The following is a 19,318-nucleotide window of genomic DNA, read 5'->3' on the forward strand; positions in this document are numbered from 1 at the left end:
ACTTTCTGAGCCAATGCAAAAGGAAGCATAAGTTAAATAAAGACTTTCTCATCCGGCCTCAAAAACAATTTAAGTCATGACAATTTCAATTATGGGTGGTGAAAACAACTAACACATACAGCACTGCTGAGTTGACAAAACGCTTGCACATACATTGCCCCCTATGAAATACCATTATTCTAATAATTGTTTTGCCAGATAGCTACAAAATGGGGTTCCTCAGGGTGTTTTACTATTTGCTAGGCTAAAGAAACAATGATTTGTGACAGGTGATCAGATTTCAAGCTGTAGGAGATAGCAGATTTTGCTGAATTTTCAGTTTCATTGTTTAAAAGGAAATGGAACCCCTTACTCGATGTCCAAGCAGCTGTTTTAAATCTCCTCAGAGTGGTCAGTGGAAATCACCTTGAAAGGTATCTAAACATCAGTTAAGCTGCAGAATTTTTTTTTAATACCCTGATTACTGACATTCTCAGTCATCTTATCTAAATGAGGAGCTGTTTAAAATTTTTCTCAGGATTTTTAGTCTTGTCAAAGTGGGGGAATTTCTGGCATTTAGACAGGTTTAAATCTTAAGGACAATTTTATGGATTAAAAATTAAAACCTAGTTTTCAAGGACTCTAGGATTAAGCAAAGTCTAGATCCATTTTGGTTGGTGTGAGGGTGGTAGGGGGTGGTTTACCAGATGGAGAAAATGCAGAGCCAAGAAGACCAGTAGAAGAGTGATTGGTCAAAGGGGATTCTCCAGATTTGTTTTTAAGATTGGATTTTCAACCTCTGCCCTCAGAGCTATTCCAGAAGAGAATTTGAATATTTACTCCAATTTTTTTCTACTTCATTGTTGTGCTTCTTGTGTAGGAAAAAAATAAGGAGACAGAAAAACAATAATCTTTATTCCAAAATATAATAGAATCAACCTACCTTATCTTGAAAAAATGTTTTCATTTTCATTGTGTTGTTCCCAGAAAGACAATCTTTGTCAGCTGTCTGTTTATTTGTTCTTTCCCTTGAATTAAAATTAAGTAATTGCTGTCTCCTGGGGGGACTGTATGGTTAATAACAAGCAAAAGAGAACATACTGAATTATGGGGTTGATATTCTGAACTTTATGTCTACTGATCTGATAGTCAAGAAGCGACTATTCTTTCAACAAATGTTTTTTGAGTGTCTACTATGCATCAAGCATTATTTCTAGTCCTTTCAAACTATAACAGTGAATAAAACAGACAAAAATCCTATTCCTGTTGGAAATTACATTTTAGGGCCATAGTATTATCATAAGTAATATGCAGAATGTTCTTGTAATACTAGGAGTTTCTCTGTAAAACACAAAGCAAAAAAAAAAAAATGATTTTCACATCAAATCTTGAGTAAAAAAAATAATTTATTATAGCTTTTGGCTTTTTATTATAACCTTTTTAAAATTTAAGTAGGCACTTTTTTCATGTTTGTAAATCAAACATTATATATATTTAGCCTTATATTCAGGGTAAACTACTATTTAAAAATACATTTAGAGTTAGCAATCAGGAATTACAATAATAGCATCAACAGATTCAACTCCTTGAAGACAAAATATATAAATGAATAGGAAACAATTCTTAGAGGCAGTATTTTCTTACTAACCTGAGAATTGTTTTTCAAAAAATAAAATTTAACAGTGAAGTTTCCTTACTGTTTTCTAGATTATATACACATACACATATAAATCAATAGATGTATTATAAGTTATAGTGTAACAATTACTATTAAAATGGCCATTTGAAGTTTATACTTCAAGTGCAGTATTTTGAAATACAAATTCTTATATCTTATTATTAGAATAGAAGTTACCATAGCAGAAGCATGTGTGGGCAGAAGCTTTCAAAATCTGCTAGCTGGGGGCTATAATAGAAAGATCCAGAGAATTCCCTAGAGTGATCTTAATACCTGTCACATCTGAAAGAATATTTGTTAAAGTCATATGTTTAGGAAGGCTAAGTTAAAAATACTCTGGATAAAGAACATTGGAAATGCAGTAGACCAAATGCAAGCCTTGAGTGTCAAAAGCCCATGTTTATATTTTCTCTAGTACTGCCAAGGAACAAATGTCTATCCCAGGGCAGAATGTGGGAAGAACCAATTGGAAATAGCATCAATGAATTTCCTAAAAATGAAAAAAAACCAATTGTGCCAATGAAGTTTTTAGTTTTGGCACATGGGAGTTTTTTAACAGAAAATATTCATACCTAAGTAGAAGCAACTAAGGCTATCAAGAGAAAACTAATGAAATTGTTAAACCTGCATCTTTTTCTGCATCCTTTTTAAAATTTTTTCTGTAGTAATAATTGGCTTCAAGCCCAGAAGAAATAATCTAGTTACCAGCTCCTATCACTCTTATAATGACCTCATGATCTCTTACACATGAAATGAAATCTCTGCATTAATTTCTGTGAAGCCAGAAACCCAGGAGCAATGGGGAAGTGGAGCTGTCTGAAACCCAGTCTGTATCTGTGATACAGATCCTAGCTTGACTTAACGTCTGCTCTTTTCAGTTCATAACAAAACAGATGGGGAAAGAGAGGGGGAAAATGATTATATGTATGTCTAGAATTTTAAAAGCTAAGAAAACTTAGAGTTTAGCATAAACATTATTACCAAGTGAACATATATAAGAAAAATAACAGCTTTGATTAATAACACATAAAAATATATTAATACATTTACCAAGCCTCAAACCAAAAACATGGTTGCTTGATTTATTTAATAAAATGATTTGTAGCTGTCTAGGCTTTAAATGAAGATTGCATTGTGATTAGATCCCTATCTTTAGTGAGTTTAAAATCTAGTAGGAGAGAGAAACATGTAAACGCCACATAAAAATGCTTTAATATGGGAGCATACTGTAAGGTACACTACCTAGGTAGCAGTTACGGGATTGGGGAAGAGAAAAAAGGACCAAAGCATGACTAGGTATCCTATTAGGATAAGGAAGAAATGAGTGTTCTAGACAATGAACATAAAACGTACAAGGGCAAGGAAATGTGGAAGACAAATTTTTCCCCCAAAATGTAAGTAGTTCAGTATGATTTAACCAGTGGTTGTCAACTGGGGAATTGTTGGAAAACCATTCTATGTCCATGTCATAGAGCCTCTTGAATTCAGAGCAGTAAGGAAGTAGTGGGAAAAAATAGGCTTTAACTCATGGGTTCAAAATTAGGTTTTGCCACTTTGTTAATAGAATCTCTTCAGATCTCAGTTTTGCATTCTGGGGATAAAAAATTACTTTATAGGATTAGTGTGAGGATTAAATGAGATATTTATATATAAAGTATCTGACAGATGGATATATGAGATAGATAAGAAGAAAGATGTTAAAGATAAAGATGTAGTTATGGAAATTAGTTGGATATAGGTGTTAGGTGAAGCTGTAGGAATAGACAGAAAAGGAGGTGAAAAAAGACATGATGAAAAGAGCATAGAGTTTGGAGACCTACTGAGTTTCTGAGTAGAAAGGATGGGCAGAATAAGAGGACTCCATGGAAGAAATAGGGATGATATAGTCTGCAAAGCAAAGAGTGAACCTTGAGAAATATGTATTAGTGGATAGCCAGCCAGTAAAGAATCCTTCTTTCAGGAACTCAGCTTACCAAAGTCTGGGAAACATTACATATCACCTTTTCTAATTAGATGACCCCCAAGATAAGGACAACATTTCCTGAGTGTTTATAATTAGTGGATTATCCTTCTGGAGAGCTCTCCTGTAATTAAGGGTAGACTGCTTTCAAAGATATTCCTATAGAAGCCTGCATAGAGTACTGGTAGAGTGTTTAACAGTTGGGAGCCTCTTATGGCTGCCTCTAGGGTAAAAGCTACCATGTTCTGAGGCGCAGAGAAATGAATGCCTGGCTTCTTTAAAAGATTCACAGTCCTAAGTGCACATGTGTGTCCCCTGGAAAGAAAATGCTGTTAGTTACTGTACATTCCTTCCACATAGGGCATACCACAGTTGGGATACCCAGGTTAAGTTGCCTTCAACATGGTTTCCAGATGGCTTGTAAGCCTTAGTGTTCCCAGTGTTCCCAAATCTGTATAATTGAGTGTAGTCTTTGACTTTGGAAGGACTATGTCTTAGTTCATTTATGCTGCTATTACAAAATACCACAGACTGGGTATAAACAACAGAAATTTATTTCTCACAGTTCCGGAGTTTGCAAGTCTGAGATCAGGGTGCCAGCATGTTTAAGTGAAGACCCTCTTCCAGGTGGCAGATTTCTTACTGTATCTTCACATGGCAGGAGGGGCCAGGGAGCTCCATGGGGTTTCTTTCATAAGAGCTCTAAGGCTCCGCCTTCATGACCTAATGACCTCCCATTCCTAATACCATCACTTCGGGCATTAAGATTTCAGGACATGAATTTGAGGGTGAAATAAACATTTGGTCCATAGCACATTACTTGAGAGCAGTCAGTTTGGTCCCATTTTCTACTCCACTAACAGTATTGGGCCAGGTGTTCAGTTTTGATGAAACACAGTAGCAGGCTGTTATGAACTGAATGTTTATCTCCCTGCAAATTCATATTTTTAAGCTCCAGCTCTCGAGGTGATGGTGAGATGAGGTCATGAGGGTGGGACCCTCATGCTGGGATTAGTGGCCTTTTAAGAACAGACACTAGAGAATTCCCTCTCTCTCTTCTTTCTGCCCTGTGAAGGTACAGAAGAAAGCAGCCATCTGAAATCTTAGAGGAGGGCTCTCACCAGAAACTGACGTGCAGGCTAATAACTCCCCCGCCCCCCAAAAAAGCATATCAGTGGGAAAGAATATCTGTGGGGAAGATAATCCAAATCCTAAAGTTTATCTCCAGTTTGAGTATGTCTATCTTTCCAAAGGCTCCAAATGGAAAAAAGCATCAAAGATACTTGTATTTTCAAGAAGTCACTTGAGTTGTGTGGCTTCAATGGTGAATATCGTGCCACATCTTGATGGAATGCTTCTTCTGAAGCCAGCTGGTTTGAGCTCCACTCAGAAGATACTGCAGGCATATTAGTCCACATAAGGAACCAAGGAACATGCCTCAGTTGGACAGGTACTGTGTCCAATACTCAAGAATCCAAGGTCCAGGGCTTCCTTTTTGGTCAAGGGGACCTGAAGGGACAATAGTTTGTTTTACTAACACAGAAGTTGAGTGAATTGTGAATCTTCTCACATAGCCCCAAGAAACTTTACTTGGTGGGCAGGTCCCTGAATTTTATTCTGGGTATTTCTATTTTCAGATTACTCATATTAAGAACTCAGTCCTAAAATAACAGAATATCCCCAATAATATGCATAGTCATATAAACACTGGGAATTAGTTACAAAAATAATGTCATCATAGTTTCAGAAAAAGTTTATTTCTAGTTTATAGTGTGCATTAAAAAGGTAATATACTATTTCAGAAAATGACTGTTCTTCTAATTACATACGTAGCTTTAGAACAGAAAGGGGTCATAGCTGATTTTTAGCAGACAAACACAGTCCAAAAACATAAGGGTTGTCAGACAAAACATTTTCTGTATAGAGGACAAGTACGTGTTAGTGGGTTTTTAATGAAGAAATGATTAAAGGTAACCTTCAGATTAATCCTTTCTGTAAAAACTTCCCCCAAGACATGTCAAGTTAAAATGGAAGCAAGCTCAGCAGTGCAGTTTCAAGGGTCTGGATTGAAAGCGGAAATGAATCAGCAAAACTAATGTCTGCTTTAATGAATACGGTAACCCAACTGGGGCAGCAGCAAGGGTGAAAATGAGAAGGGGGCGCTCTGATGTGGAGTAAGGCAGCAAGTCTTGCACTTCCTTATCTCTCATCCTGGCAACAGTCTCACAAAATGGCTTCCAGGATCTCAGTTTCACTGAGGTGGAAACTGGGACTCAGGGCCAAATACTTACCCAAGACTACACAGGCAGCAAGAAACAAGCCCACTTTAAAGTTAGCACTCTCTGAATCCCAGGCTCAGAACCTTCTCCTTACGTGACCCAGCCTTGCTGTTCAAGAGAAAAAAAAGTAGGATGGGGCTGGGGGCAGAAAATGAGAAAGATCAAACCTCATGGGGATTTCAAACAGAAGTTGAGGAAAAGGGAATGAAAAACAGGCTAGGAAGGCACAAACAAAGGGTAAGAAAGGAATCAGAAGAGGGGGCTTGAGCAACAAAGGAGCCAGGTGGCATGTACCGCCAGAGAAATGCATTTTCCTGAATTCTCAATGATGAAAAGTAGAGTGTTGGGTAAAACATCTAAAGCAACAAATGGAGGGAAATACTGAAGGGGAAGAAGGTAAATGGGTCATTAAAAATAGAAGTAAAACCTATTAGGGGAGAGAGAGAGAAAGCAATTAAGCTTGACAACTGAAAGATAAATCAGACTCAAAGGAAGTAAGTTAATGGAAACCAATTTAAAAATTTAAAATGACTTCTGTATTTCAAACCAACCCAAAACCATATGTAACCAAAACACGTGTGTGCACATATACACACGCACATACACATACCACAGATGCACATGTATGCACACTCACTCTATAGTTAACCAAAAACATACTTTCAGAAGTCATTGTGAAATGATTTGAAATTTTATTATGAATTCCAAGCAGTCAGAGGTCTATCTATGATGTTTAAATGACAGAAAAGAATCTTGTGTTTTCTAACTTGAACCAACTCTTTTGATAGATTTAATAAATTCAGTGAGAGGTTATCTATTGTTTTATATCATTAAAATGCTCATTTTAAGGTCATAAAGTGATAATCATACATACCTAGACAAAAGATGCCTGTTTCTGCACGTTTTAAGAAGGTAAGGCATTGACCAGCTACATTCATTTCCTTTGGATCTATAATCACTAATTCTTGTGACTTGTCTGTGAGGGTCACACTGGCCTTTACACTTTCCACAAGATACTTCCTGACTTTGTGAAGTCTGCCATGTGCTTAAGCACAAAAGACTTGCATGGACTGAAAATGTTTCTTAAATGAATACAGGACTTATGTAAGAGGTCTGTGGACATTGTTTTTAACTATACACCACATTTAAAAATTATTAATTCAGGTTCTTTGCTTTAGATGCTCAGTGTCACAAGAGCTCTGACACTTTGCATGCTGAGTACTACAACTGGGAATAGACAGTGTCTTTTTTGTCCCATTAAATTTTGAATATTTACTATGTTCCTGACATTGAACAGTCTACCTTTGAAAGGCTAACAATTTTTATCAGTCTGCTTTACTATTTTACTCTCAGAATTTAGGTTTGCCTGTTCAAGAAGTGGAGAATAATTTCTTAGAAATAGAAATAAAATTCAGAATCTTTCCGTTCTTCAAATGTGTCTTTCATTCAACATCCAGCAGTAAATATTTGAGCAGCTTATATGTTTTATATTCTGTGTTAGGTATGAAGAATATGAGGTTGAGCAAGGGGAACATGTTTCATTCGCAAAGATTAAAGTGTAGTTGAACATAGAATAATTAATAATGACATATTTTATGAGGGCATAAATTAGAGGAACTATAAAGTTCAATGCAAATGCATGTCAGGGACATCTATGCTAGGCTTGGAAAGATAGAAAAATCTCCCCCAAAGTAGTTACCTCAAAGTCGACGATCCAAGGTGAATAGATGTTAGATGAGCAACAGACGGTGAGGTTGTTTGAATAGGCATATCCCAGGCATGCAAGAATACTCATAATAGTCCATTGTGATTGCATCATAGATTGCAAGTGAGAGAAGAATCTGTAAAGGCAGGCGACGTCAGATTACGAAGGGTCTAGTAAAGCATGCTTAGGACTTTGAGAGACTATTGCTCTTTTGGTTCAAACAGATCTGATTTCACTGATTTTAGACTTGAGAGTCTCACAGGATGTGGCCTTAAAGGGGGCCTATTTCTTGGTTTTAATGCCATCTTGAAAGTCTTAGTAATTTTTTAACAAGGTGCTCTGCATTTTCATTTGTACTCTTCCCTACAAATTATATAGCTTATCCTACAATTGGGATTATATTTGGCTGCATATAATAAAAAATCAAGTATGTGAATAAATAAGATAAAGCTTTGTTTCTCTCACATTAAAGTGTGAAGGTAAGCAGGCCAGGACTGGGGTGACTATTCCATAGACCTCAGGGATTCAGCTTCCCTTTTTGTAGCCCCTCCACAATCTTTACTACATGACTTCTATCCTCGTAGCCTCATAGTCCGAAATAGCTGCTGAAGTTCCAACATCATAGCCAACTTCCAGGCACAAAAAGGAAGAATGGCAAAAGTACACACCTCCTTTCTGAGCCTATACTCTTGAAGGAGCTATCCTGAATACAATTGTGGTTCTGTTTTGAAGGAAGACCTAGAAAATGAATATTGTGTAGTCAATTAAGAAATTCTTATTCAGAAAGCGATAAAATGCATTCTGAAAGGGAATGCCAAGAGCAGATTTGCATTTTATAAAAATCATCCTGGTGGCAGTGGGGAGGAAGTTGAAATCAGAGACAGGAAAAAAAAAAAAAAAGCTCGGCTGGTAAGGTACTCTTGCCCTGAGTTGATGGTGGGCTGAGAGAAAGTTGGCAGCAGGGGTAGAAAGAAGTGACAAGTTCACCAACGAGTTAGGACTAGAATACAGGAGATTTGGTGATTGAAAGCGCAGAGCAAAGAGGAGGAAGGGTATGAGCTGAAACTTAGGTTTTTAATAAACTGGATGGTTCTTAGTGTCATTCAATTAAATAGAGAACAAAACAGGTCAGGGAGGCAGGTTAAGTTTGAAAGATCTGTAGGAAAGTTAAGTGACACTATTTAGGATTTGGTTGTATCTGTGGGCCTGGAGCTCAGGACGGAGTAGGAGCTAGAGACAGATTTACGGCATCAGCGTAGGAACAGTATTTGAAATGGGAGCAGTTGAGTCCCCTCAGGGAGGCATAGCCTGAGAAGAGGTTGGAAAACGCATAGGAAATATAGCCATAATTTCACTTAAAGTGCTTTGTGCAATTTAGGAGAAAAAAATGTATAAACTTTAATTGACTAAGAGAAGACTGTCTCATACCTAGAGTTGAAAAAGGAGTCAGTTACAGTAAATAAAGGTCGTGAGTCCAGTGCCGTCCAGAGCCTGCCAGCATGTCGTTTCCTCTGTCTGGAAAGCCACTGCTTCAACTCCCGAAGAATTCCTACTCTCCTCATACTTCAAAAACTAATTTATATGTGACAGCTTATGTGCAAGGCACTCAGGCTATTGTGGAGAGCGAGATAGACAAGGTCCTGCCTTTATGGACTTCACAGGAGAAAACTGGTTTTGAAAAAGTCATTATCATTGTGTCAGGTGACTAAAGGGAATTCTCTAACCCCTGTGAAGAGACAGACACACTGCCCCTTCCCTTGAGTTACCTCTCTGCTGTGTACCATTATAACAATTGTAACGTTGTGCTGTATGTATCTTTATTTGCATGTTTTCTTGTATTTTGCATGCACATCCAGATTGTTGCTTTCAGAGCATAAATCCTAGTATATTCCTCCTCTGCTCAAAATACCTCACTCATAGTGAAAGCCAGAGTCCTTAAAATAATCTGTAGCACTCGTCCCTTGTTACCATTCTGACCTCGTCTCCTACTTCTCTCTCCTTTGTTCATACTAATCCGTTGACACTGGCTTCTTGCATTAAACACATAGCAAGAGTTTGGCCTGGTCTATCTCAACCTTTTTTCTAGCAGTTCCCTCTGCTTAGAACTCTCTTTCTCAAGATATCTGCTTGGTTAACACCCTTACTTCCTTCAAGTGTTTCCAAAGCCTTGACCTGCTCAGTGTGGATTTCCTGACTAGCCTGATTAATACTGTGCACTGGCTCTCACTCCTCCCCATATTCTAATGCCCTTTAATCTATTACAATTTTTCTACAGCACTTTTTACCATGTAATAAACTGCACACTTTACTTATTATTGTTTTTGTTCCCTGTTTGTCTACCGCTCTACCACCAAAAAATAAGTCCCGTAAGGGCAGGAATATTTGCCTCTTTTGTCACCGTTTTTCTCTAAGCACCTACAACAGTGGCTGGCATCTGATAATAAAGTGCTTAATAAATAGTAGTGAATGACAGACAGGGTTCTCCCAAATACACTGGGAGCTCCTTGAGAACAGACACCATATTTACTTGCCTTTGTATCCAGAGCATCTGCCACAGCACCTGGTATCTGTGAGGCTCTCCAAACAATCCTTTCAGAGTAAATGAATTGATGCATGATTATAGCTTTAGCCCAGAGTAGTTTTACCATATGTGATAGTTGTTTAGAATATGTGAAAATTTTATTTGACATTTTATAAAGTGTCAGGAGTCAGGATGAAAAGATATCAGGGTTCTAAATTTGTATATCATCAAGAAGAGATGGAAAAGAAAATTTCTTTAAGGATATGATGCCATTTCTTCAGTTAAGACAGTTTGAGTATTGAAAAGGAATTTCAACCAAATCTAGAATAGAGCAAAATGTGAGTAAAAGCCTAATGTAGTGTCCAGGCTATGTGGTTCATTGGATCCCCAGAATTTATTCATCTTATAGCAGGAAGTTTGTACCCTTCGACCAACATCTCCCTGTTACTGCCACCACCTTTTGGCAACCACCATTTTACTATTCCTGTGAGTCTGGCTTTTTTTTGGTTTCCACATATAAATGAGATTATACAACATTAGCCTTTCTCAGTCTGCCTTATCTCACTTTGCACAAAGCCCTCAAGGTTCATCCATATTTGTAGCAAATGGCGAGATTTCCTTCTATCTTGTGGCTGAATAATACTCCATTGTGTTTGTGTGTGTGCGCACGCCCATGCCCATTCATCTTTAAAGAGACACTCAGTTTTTTCAATATCCTGGCTATTGTGAATAATGCTGCAGTGAACATGGGAGTGCAGATATCTCTTCATGACCCTGATTTGATTAAGTTTGGGTATATACCCAGGAGTAGGATTGCTGGATAATGGTAATTCTGTTTTTAATTTTTGAGGCACCTCATACTGTTTTCCATTGTAGATGCACCAATTACATTTCCACCAACAGTGCACAAGAGTTCCCTTTGTCCACATCCACAAGGACACTTGTTACCTTTTTTGATAATAGATGTGAGGTGATATCGCATCGTGGGTTGTTTTTTTTTTTAATTTTAACCATTTTTTAAATTGAAGTGCAGTTAATTTACAATGTTGTGTTAGAGTCAGGTGTATGACAGAGTGATTCAGTTATACATATATATATCTCTATTCTTTTTCAGATTCGTTTTCATTATAGATTATTAAAAGATAAGGAATATAGTTCCCTGTGCTATAAGTAGGTCTTTTTGTTTATCTGTTGTATATATAGTAATGTGTATATGTTAATCCCAAACTCCTAATTTATCCCTTCCCCACCCCTTGCTTTCCTCTTTGGTAACCATAAGTTTGTTTTCTATGTCTGTGAGTCTGTTTCTGTTTTATAAATAGGTTCATTTATATCATTGGTAAATCAATACATTCTCTCATTGTGGTTTTTATTTGCATTTCCCTGATGATTAATGATGTTCAGCAGCTTTTCACATAGCTATTGCCATTTGTAGGTCTTTGGGGAAAAAAATCTCTTCAGGTTCTTTGCCAACTTTTTAACCAGACTGTTTCTTTTTCTTCTACTGCCTATAGTTTGCAATATTGTAATATATACAGTGTCCCTCAGTATCTGCAGGGGATTGTTTCCGGGTCCTTCTGTGGATACCAAAATCCAAGGATGCTCAAGTCTCTTGCAATCAGCCCTCAGTATCCACTGGTTCCACATCTGCAGATTCAATCAACTACAGGTGAAAATATTATTTGATCAGCAGTTGATTGAATCCACTGATGCAGAACCCACAGATATGGAGGCCTATACTTGAAAGTTACTTACACATGTTATATAGTAATCATCTCAATAAACTGGAAAAAATATGTGAAAAGGCTATTGCATCAGACAGTAGATATGTTCTGTAAGGATAAAGGGTTGAATAAGTAAGTGTACTTGGACATAAATGCTACCCAAATACAATACTACAAAAAGTGTAAATGGATCTGCAGAATTGAAAAAAAAAGTGCTTAGAAAATCATACTGTTGGCAATTTTTAAAATCCACTTTTCTCACTACAGAAGTAAATGAAAACTGGAAATTTTGGAGTATTTTGAAAGAGAAAAGTTCTGATTTATATGGAAAGGATTTTTTTAATTGTTGGAGGAATAAGGGAAAGCACTTAATTTTCTGTTTGAGAGTCCATAAAAATGGATTAGTCACTATATAAAAGAAAAATTTTGAACAGAAATTAGAAAGAGGAAGATTTCTAACAATGGCATTTCATTTGCTTTATTAAGTAATAGAAGGGATAGACTTTTTATTGAAGTGTAGTCACTTTACAGTGTGTGTCAATTTCTGGTGTACAGCGTAATGTTTCAGTGATACATATACATACATATATTTGTTTTCATATTCTTTTTCACTTTAGGTTACTACAAGATATTGAATATAGTTCTCTGTGCTATACAGAAGAAATTTGTTGTATATCTATGTTATATATAGTAGTTACTATCTGCAAATCTCAAACTCCTGATTTAGCCCTTCCCACACGCTTTCCCCTGGTAACCATAAGTTCATTTTCCGTGTCTGTGAATCTGTCTATGTTTTGTAAATAAGTTCATTTGTGTCTTTTTTTTTTAAGATTCCACATATGAATGATACCACATGGTATTTTCCTTCTCTTTCTGGCTTACTTCACTTAGAATGACAATATTCGAATCTATTCATGTTGCTGCAAATGTCATTATTTTACTTTTTTTCACTGAGTAGTATTCCATTTTATAAATATACCACAACTTCCTTATCCAGCCAACTGTCAAAGGACATTTAGGTTGTTTCCATATCTTGGCTATTGTAAATAGTGCTGCTATTAATTTTAAGGTGCATGAACTCTAATTCTCTTTTCAAATTAGAGTTCCCTCCAGATATATGCCCAGAAGTGGGATTGCTGGATCACATGGTAAGTCTACTTTTAGTTTTTTGAGAAATCTCCATACGATTTTCCATGATGGCTGAACCAAACTACATTCCAACCAGCAGTATGGGAGGGTTCCTTTTCTCCACACCCTCTCCAGCATTTATCGTTTGTGGACTTATGAATGCTGGCCATTCTGACTGGTGTGAGGTGACACCTCATTGTTTTGATTTGCATTTCTCTGATAATTAGCAATATTGAGTATTTTTTCATGTGCCTGTTGGCCATTCATATGTCTTCACTGGAGAATTGTTTGTCTTCTGCACATTTTTGGATCAGATTTTTTTTGTTATTAAGCTGTGTGAACTGTTTATATATTCTGGAAATTAAGCCCTTGTCTTGCATCATTTGCAGGTGTTTTCTCCTATTCCATAGGTTGTTTTGCTTTGCTTATGGTTTCCTTTTCTGTGCAAAAGTTTATAAATTTAATTAGGTCCACTTGTTTATTTTTGCTTTTATTTCTATTGCCTGGGTAGACTGCCCTAGGAAAACATCGCTAAGATTTATGTCAGAAAATATTCTGCCTATGTTTTCTTCTAGATTTATAGTGTCTTGTCTTATCTTTAAGTCATTAGGCCATTTTGAGTTTATTTTTGTGTATGGTGTGAGGGAGTGTTCTAACTTCATTGATTTACATGCAGCTGTCCTGCTGTATCAACACCACTTGCCAAACAGGTCATCTTTTCTCCATTGTATATTTTTGCCTCCTTTGTCAAAGATTAATTGACCATAGGTGTGTGGGTTTATTCTTGGGCTCTCTATTCTGATCCATTGATCTATATGTCTGTCTTTGTCAGCACATCTTTTCACCTGTATACACACACATACTTACAGATAAATGTACTCCAGAGGAAGACACTTAGGCAGAGGTGAGGAAAGACAAATATGTATTAACAGACATTTTCACAAATACAAAACAACATGATGTGTGAGTACATAAAGAAGCGTCATGTATACAAGTGCACAAGTTAATAGCAGTACATACAGAGAGAAAGCCAAACATTTGTAGAAAGCCCAGTAAATGATAGACTGTCCATAATTTATAAAGGGAATAAAGATTGGTGATCAATTTCCAGGGCAAAAATATGAGCAAATTTGAGAAACTATCAATAATGGAGAAGTTATTTATGGAATAATTTTAGGAAAAAGAAAAATAAATGTGGAACACTGTCAGAGACTTTGCCTGTTATGAGGACACTATTTCAGAGAAGCCAAAGCCCATGGAGTGAGCAGTGTTAAGGGACAAGTGTTTCTGTATTCCAGGAGAGTAAAGAGCTACGTAAGTAAAGCTTTTTTCTTTTAATTCTATTGGTAACAAAAGAAAAAGATGAATAAAGAACTAAAAAAAAAAAAAGCAAACAGATAGTAATGTATGGTATCATTTCTTTTATTCTCTTTTCTTAAAAAATAAAAAACACTATAAGCTAGAAACATTTTGCAATATTTATGACAATACAGTATGTCCCTGGCATTTGCTGTGTGCTTGGAATAATAGCAATCAACAAGATAGATGGAGTCATCCACGTGTATCATCTGTGTGTACCTTATTGCAGAATTCTTTGTCCATAGCAGCATAGCCATTGTGTCTATAAGTATATTTACACTCTGGAATTAATGCTAGGTACTTTGAGCTTATCAGACTTTTATGAAAGACCCACATTCTTAGTTTCTTTTATATTTTCCTCTTCTTGATAGGTTCAAAATATTAAATACCTCATCTGTCTTTCAAGTTATCTAATGGCATGTTTTATTTTGGCGTAATATGAGTCACCCTCTTTCTAGCCCCCAGTAATAGAATCCTTCCTATTCACTATCCAGTTACAAAATACATAATGTCATTTTTTGATATATCAAGACCCTCTTCCTGGTCTCAACTTCTGTATCAGTCAGGAGGGGGATAAGCCATTCTGCAATTACCAACAAACAAAATACTACAGTGACTTAAAACTACGAGGTTATTTCTAGCTCACACTGTGTGCTTACTGGGCGGTAAGGAGGATCAATTTATTTCAGTCACTTAAAATATCAGGCTGACAGATTCTGTATTTCAACACTGCTTTAACGTTCAGACATTGGGGAAAAGACATCATGAAAAACCACACACTGGCTCTTAACGTTTCTGCCTGGAAGTGACACCTGTTACTTGCATTCATATTTCATTGGTCAAAGCAAGTTATCTTTCCATCCTGGAGTTCAAAAGCATGGGAACATATAATCTCACTTCAGGAAGAACCTCAAATATCTCTTTGAAAATTGATACAGTCTACCACATCTGACTTTCCTACACAGCAAGCCCTGCACATTCACCTTGTCTCTTCAATTACTCACTCCATATATGACTTTCTAAAAACTGGTCTGACCCTCTGTTTTAATAATTCATTAACTCTCTCCTCTCTAGTTTACTAGTCTAAGATTGTTGCTGGATTCTCATCAGTACATGTTTCCTAAATTTTTGTTTACTCCACAGTCTTGTCCCTTTTCAGCCTCTGCTCCTTTAGATCTCACTTGCTGAAAAATTTCTGACCTTCTCCTCCATCCTTTTTCCTGAGAATGTATCCTTAAGTATCATAGCAGAGACCATACTACATGTTTTACAAATTTCTCTTTCATTTCTCTGTTCCTGGCCACAAAGGAAGACTAGACTTTCTAGGTTTGGTATGTGTGACTGGGTTGAGGGTCTGTGCTGGAGTTTTGACAAATGACCTACAGGTTTCCCCTGCTCTGCTCTTTGAAAGTAGAAGCCTTCCCATGAAACCTCTTTTAAGCTGAAATGGCATAAACTGAAGAAGCAATTACCTTAGGACACATCTTGATAACGGATGCAGGAAATAAATTGAGATAAAAAAGCACAGATGCTCACACAGTGTAAAGCCGTGGCGACTTGATGCTGAGAGGCTGAGTGTAGTTTCTGAGGAAGGAGCTGGGTGGTGTCACTCTCTGTCAGGACGCATGCTGCCTCTGTAATGGCTTGCTGGACAACAAATGCGAAATGCTACTTTCATTCTTTATTTTTCTTAAAAGTGAAAATTCTCCTTTGGGTTAGCAAAAATGGGTATTAATGTAGGTCTTCCATAAAAGCGAAGTAACATGAAGCAAACTTTAAAAAGCAGGGGATATTTGCAGGACATAGTGTATTTGGAAGCTTAGTTCTAAACATCCTGTATTGGTGACACTAGAATAAGTATTTACGAAAGCAACACCATAGAATGGAAAGCACCTTGTGTTACCATATGAGGATTGATTCCAAGGAAAGCCACTATGGCTACATTGCTCACAGTATGAACAATAAATCTATGTGGTCATCATTCACTGAGATTTCAGTTCATTTGTTACTGCAGTATAAACTACCCTAATTGTGACTATTAAAAATGTGAAAATAAACGAAGAGATAAAAAGTGGTTGCAATGAAAATACCCATGAAAAAGAAGCAGCAACATGTTACTTGGTTAAATTAAAATTATTCTAAATTTTATAAAATTTAATCTTTTAAATGTAAAATTGATGATGTGTTAAGATAATCAGTGTGGAAAAACAAAATTAAACCTAAGTTGTTAGTTTCAGGGAAATAATACTTGAATGAAATGTAGAGAGAGGCACAGTTATTTTCCCTTATAGAAATCAAGAAATATCTAATATTCCAAAGAATTTCAGTTTCTATTGAGATACTTTATATGTACAGATTTCGCCCTGGTTTCAAATTATTCAAATTTTTTTCCCTAAGCCTAGCTGATCACTGATATCTCAGAATTATTCTCTCAAGTCAGTTATCCTGTAGGTCCTATCAAAAATCCATTATGTATAGTTAATCTTAATACTAAATCTGATTTCAAAGAATATGTGATAAAGAGTCTCAAACAAATTACAGACAGTTGCTGAGCTTGACTTAATTTAGACTGAGTTAAAAAACATCTGATTCTCACTCTGCATTGCAGTGTTCAGAACAACCTCATTCCCTTATAACCTCACCATTTGCAGTCTTCTCCCTTCGGCTTTCCACACATGCATAACTTCTATACCCCAGCACTGCTTATCACCTGAAGCTCATTACAATTACCATTTAATGTTTCCTTTATTCAAGAACATTCTTGTATCCAAGTAATTATACCAATTTTCACTTAAAAGTAATTTGTTCCCTCTTTAGCTCTTTAAATTCCAAATTGTGCTTCCATCATTGGGATGCAAATTTTCAGCTTAGGATCATGTATGACCCACTGCTAGACAAATACAAAATTTTAATCAATAACATCACAGTTTTGGCATTGAAATTCACTTTAGAAATCATTTAAAACAACCTGTCACCCAACCACGTCCCAGAGCGTGAGGTCTACCTTTTTCTTGACACAGTTCCAGGATGGGAACCTTGCCACTTTTTAAAAGAAACCTACTCTATGATTAGTAATATGGAATGTTTCTACTTAATACTTCTACCAGATTATCCAAATTCTGTCTTTGGTAACAAAAGGAAATAACTCTACTCTGTTCTTTACAAAATAAATTTGAAAATATTTTCACAATAGCTTTTCACTTCATTTCCTACATTTTATCCTATGAAGTAAAAAGGCATACATTCAGGAACGCATGGCTTGTTTGTTTCTATTATTCATTCTGTATATGGAATTAATGTCATATCCATTTTCATTCAAGTTTTTCAGTGTCATCTCTAAATGACAGAGCAATGACGACTGTGATAGATAATTATTATAATAATGATAGCTAAATTTCTTGCACATTTCAAGGTGTTATTGTACTACAGATTTTATATATATCATTTCACTTTGTTCTCAAAAAGTTGTGTTGCCCCAAAGTTCATAGGTTGAAGCCATAGCCACCAATATGACAATATTTGGATATAGGGCCATTAAGAAGATAAGGTTAAATGGCTTAAAAAGTCCATCCATGTGGTATGAAGTATCTGAAAGTAACAATATCAACAAGTTTGTTACAAAAGAAGGAAAGAACCACTCTGGTATTGCCCAATTTAGAAAAAGTGAGAAAAGCACCCATTTTGAGTAGCAAGCAATGTGGCATATGTAGGCAAGATGGGAATAAACAGGGACAGGGGACAACTGAAGATATGTTTGCTTTAAATGAATTCCCAAATGCAGAATAAAAATAAAGATTGTCTTCCAACATCTCAACAATATTATCAATATTATTAAAATCTCTATCAGCTTTTGAATTCATAAAATGATCCAATAATTTTGTTACATTTTCCTTTCCCCCACAGTTTATAAAGTTGACTAGTCAAGAGTTTAGAGCCAAAGGCAGTCTATTTGTATTGGTCTCATGGACTCATCATCTACCAGCACTGTGACCATGAGTTTACTTAAATATTTTGCACTTAAGTTTTGATTTTTATAGAAAGGGAATATCACAGTATACCTTAAGGGAATAATGCATTAAACAATTTAATATATACAAAAGGCTAACAAAACAGTGCCTGACAAATAAAGTTATCTCTTTTTTTAAATGCCCATCTCACCTTCAGTAGGAAATCCAAACACTTTCAACATCTATAAAATCTATGAGCATCTTGATCTTCTAAGTGCCTCTTGCCTGAACTTCTTGTTTTAATGGATTCTGATTTCTCTTCACATCTTTCCTTCCACAATCTTTTTTCACTCCAATTAACCCCATGAAAGATAACACCACAGTTCTTGTATTAAAAAAAGGGGAAAAATAGTTATTGTATTAAAAAAAGGAAAAAAAAGTTTTGCTGAAATTTTAGGGAATCGAAGTGAGATTATCACATTGCAAAGTAGCAAGCTGAAACCCAAATAAAAATGCTAGATATATTATTCCAGAAATAAATTTACTGTACCTGTTATACTAAATGTATGTATCCTTATCCCTCCTTAAGTCTCAGGCTTGCCCTGGTCATGTGCAATCTCTTATCATTAGCCTGTTGAAGTGAACTGACTGCAGTAACAGCCTCCCATACTTCCTATAAACATGTCCTTTGTTAGTATCTTCCCACAGTTCCTCTAGGCCAGGCCACATGACACGCCCTGGAAAGTAGCAATTATGAAGCAAGTGGAGACTAAGGGCTTGTGTGTGGAGGCTTGCCTTACGGCTATGACAGTAACTACAACTCTCCACATAAATAGGCACTGGTAAGCCTTCTGGAAAGAAGCCTCAGTCATCCCAGCCTCCCTAGCTGAAGCTATGATAAATCACCAGCCCTATTCAACATATCAGCTCACGAATGATACATGAGCAAGTTCAGGCAAGATCAGCCCAACCTGGCCTAGAAAATGCCTATCTGAACTCAACGCTAACATCCAGTCTTCAGAATATAAACACACAGTT

The 19,318-nt window shown here is 36.3% G+C and overlaps 1 long non-coding RNA gene across 1 annotated transcript in view; it reads left to right on the forward strand.

Annotated features, from left to right (window-relative positions):
- LOC141579383 (uncharacterized) overlaps positions 1-19,318 on the forward strand; it is a 123,259-nt gene that overhangs the window by 79,824 nt on the left and 24,117 nt on the right. The gene's annotated exons all lie outside the window — the stretch shown is intronic.

Source organism: Camelus bactrianus, chromosome 2 (genome assembly GCF_048773025.1).
Source record: "Camelus bactrianus isolate YW-2024 breed Bactrian camel chromosome 2, ASM4877302v1, whole genome shotgun sequence".
NCBI lineage: Eukaryota > Metazoa > Chordata > Mammalia > Artiodactyla > Camelidae > Camelus > Camelus bactrianus.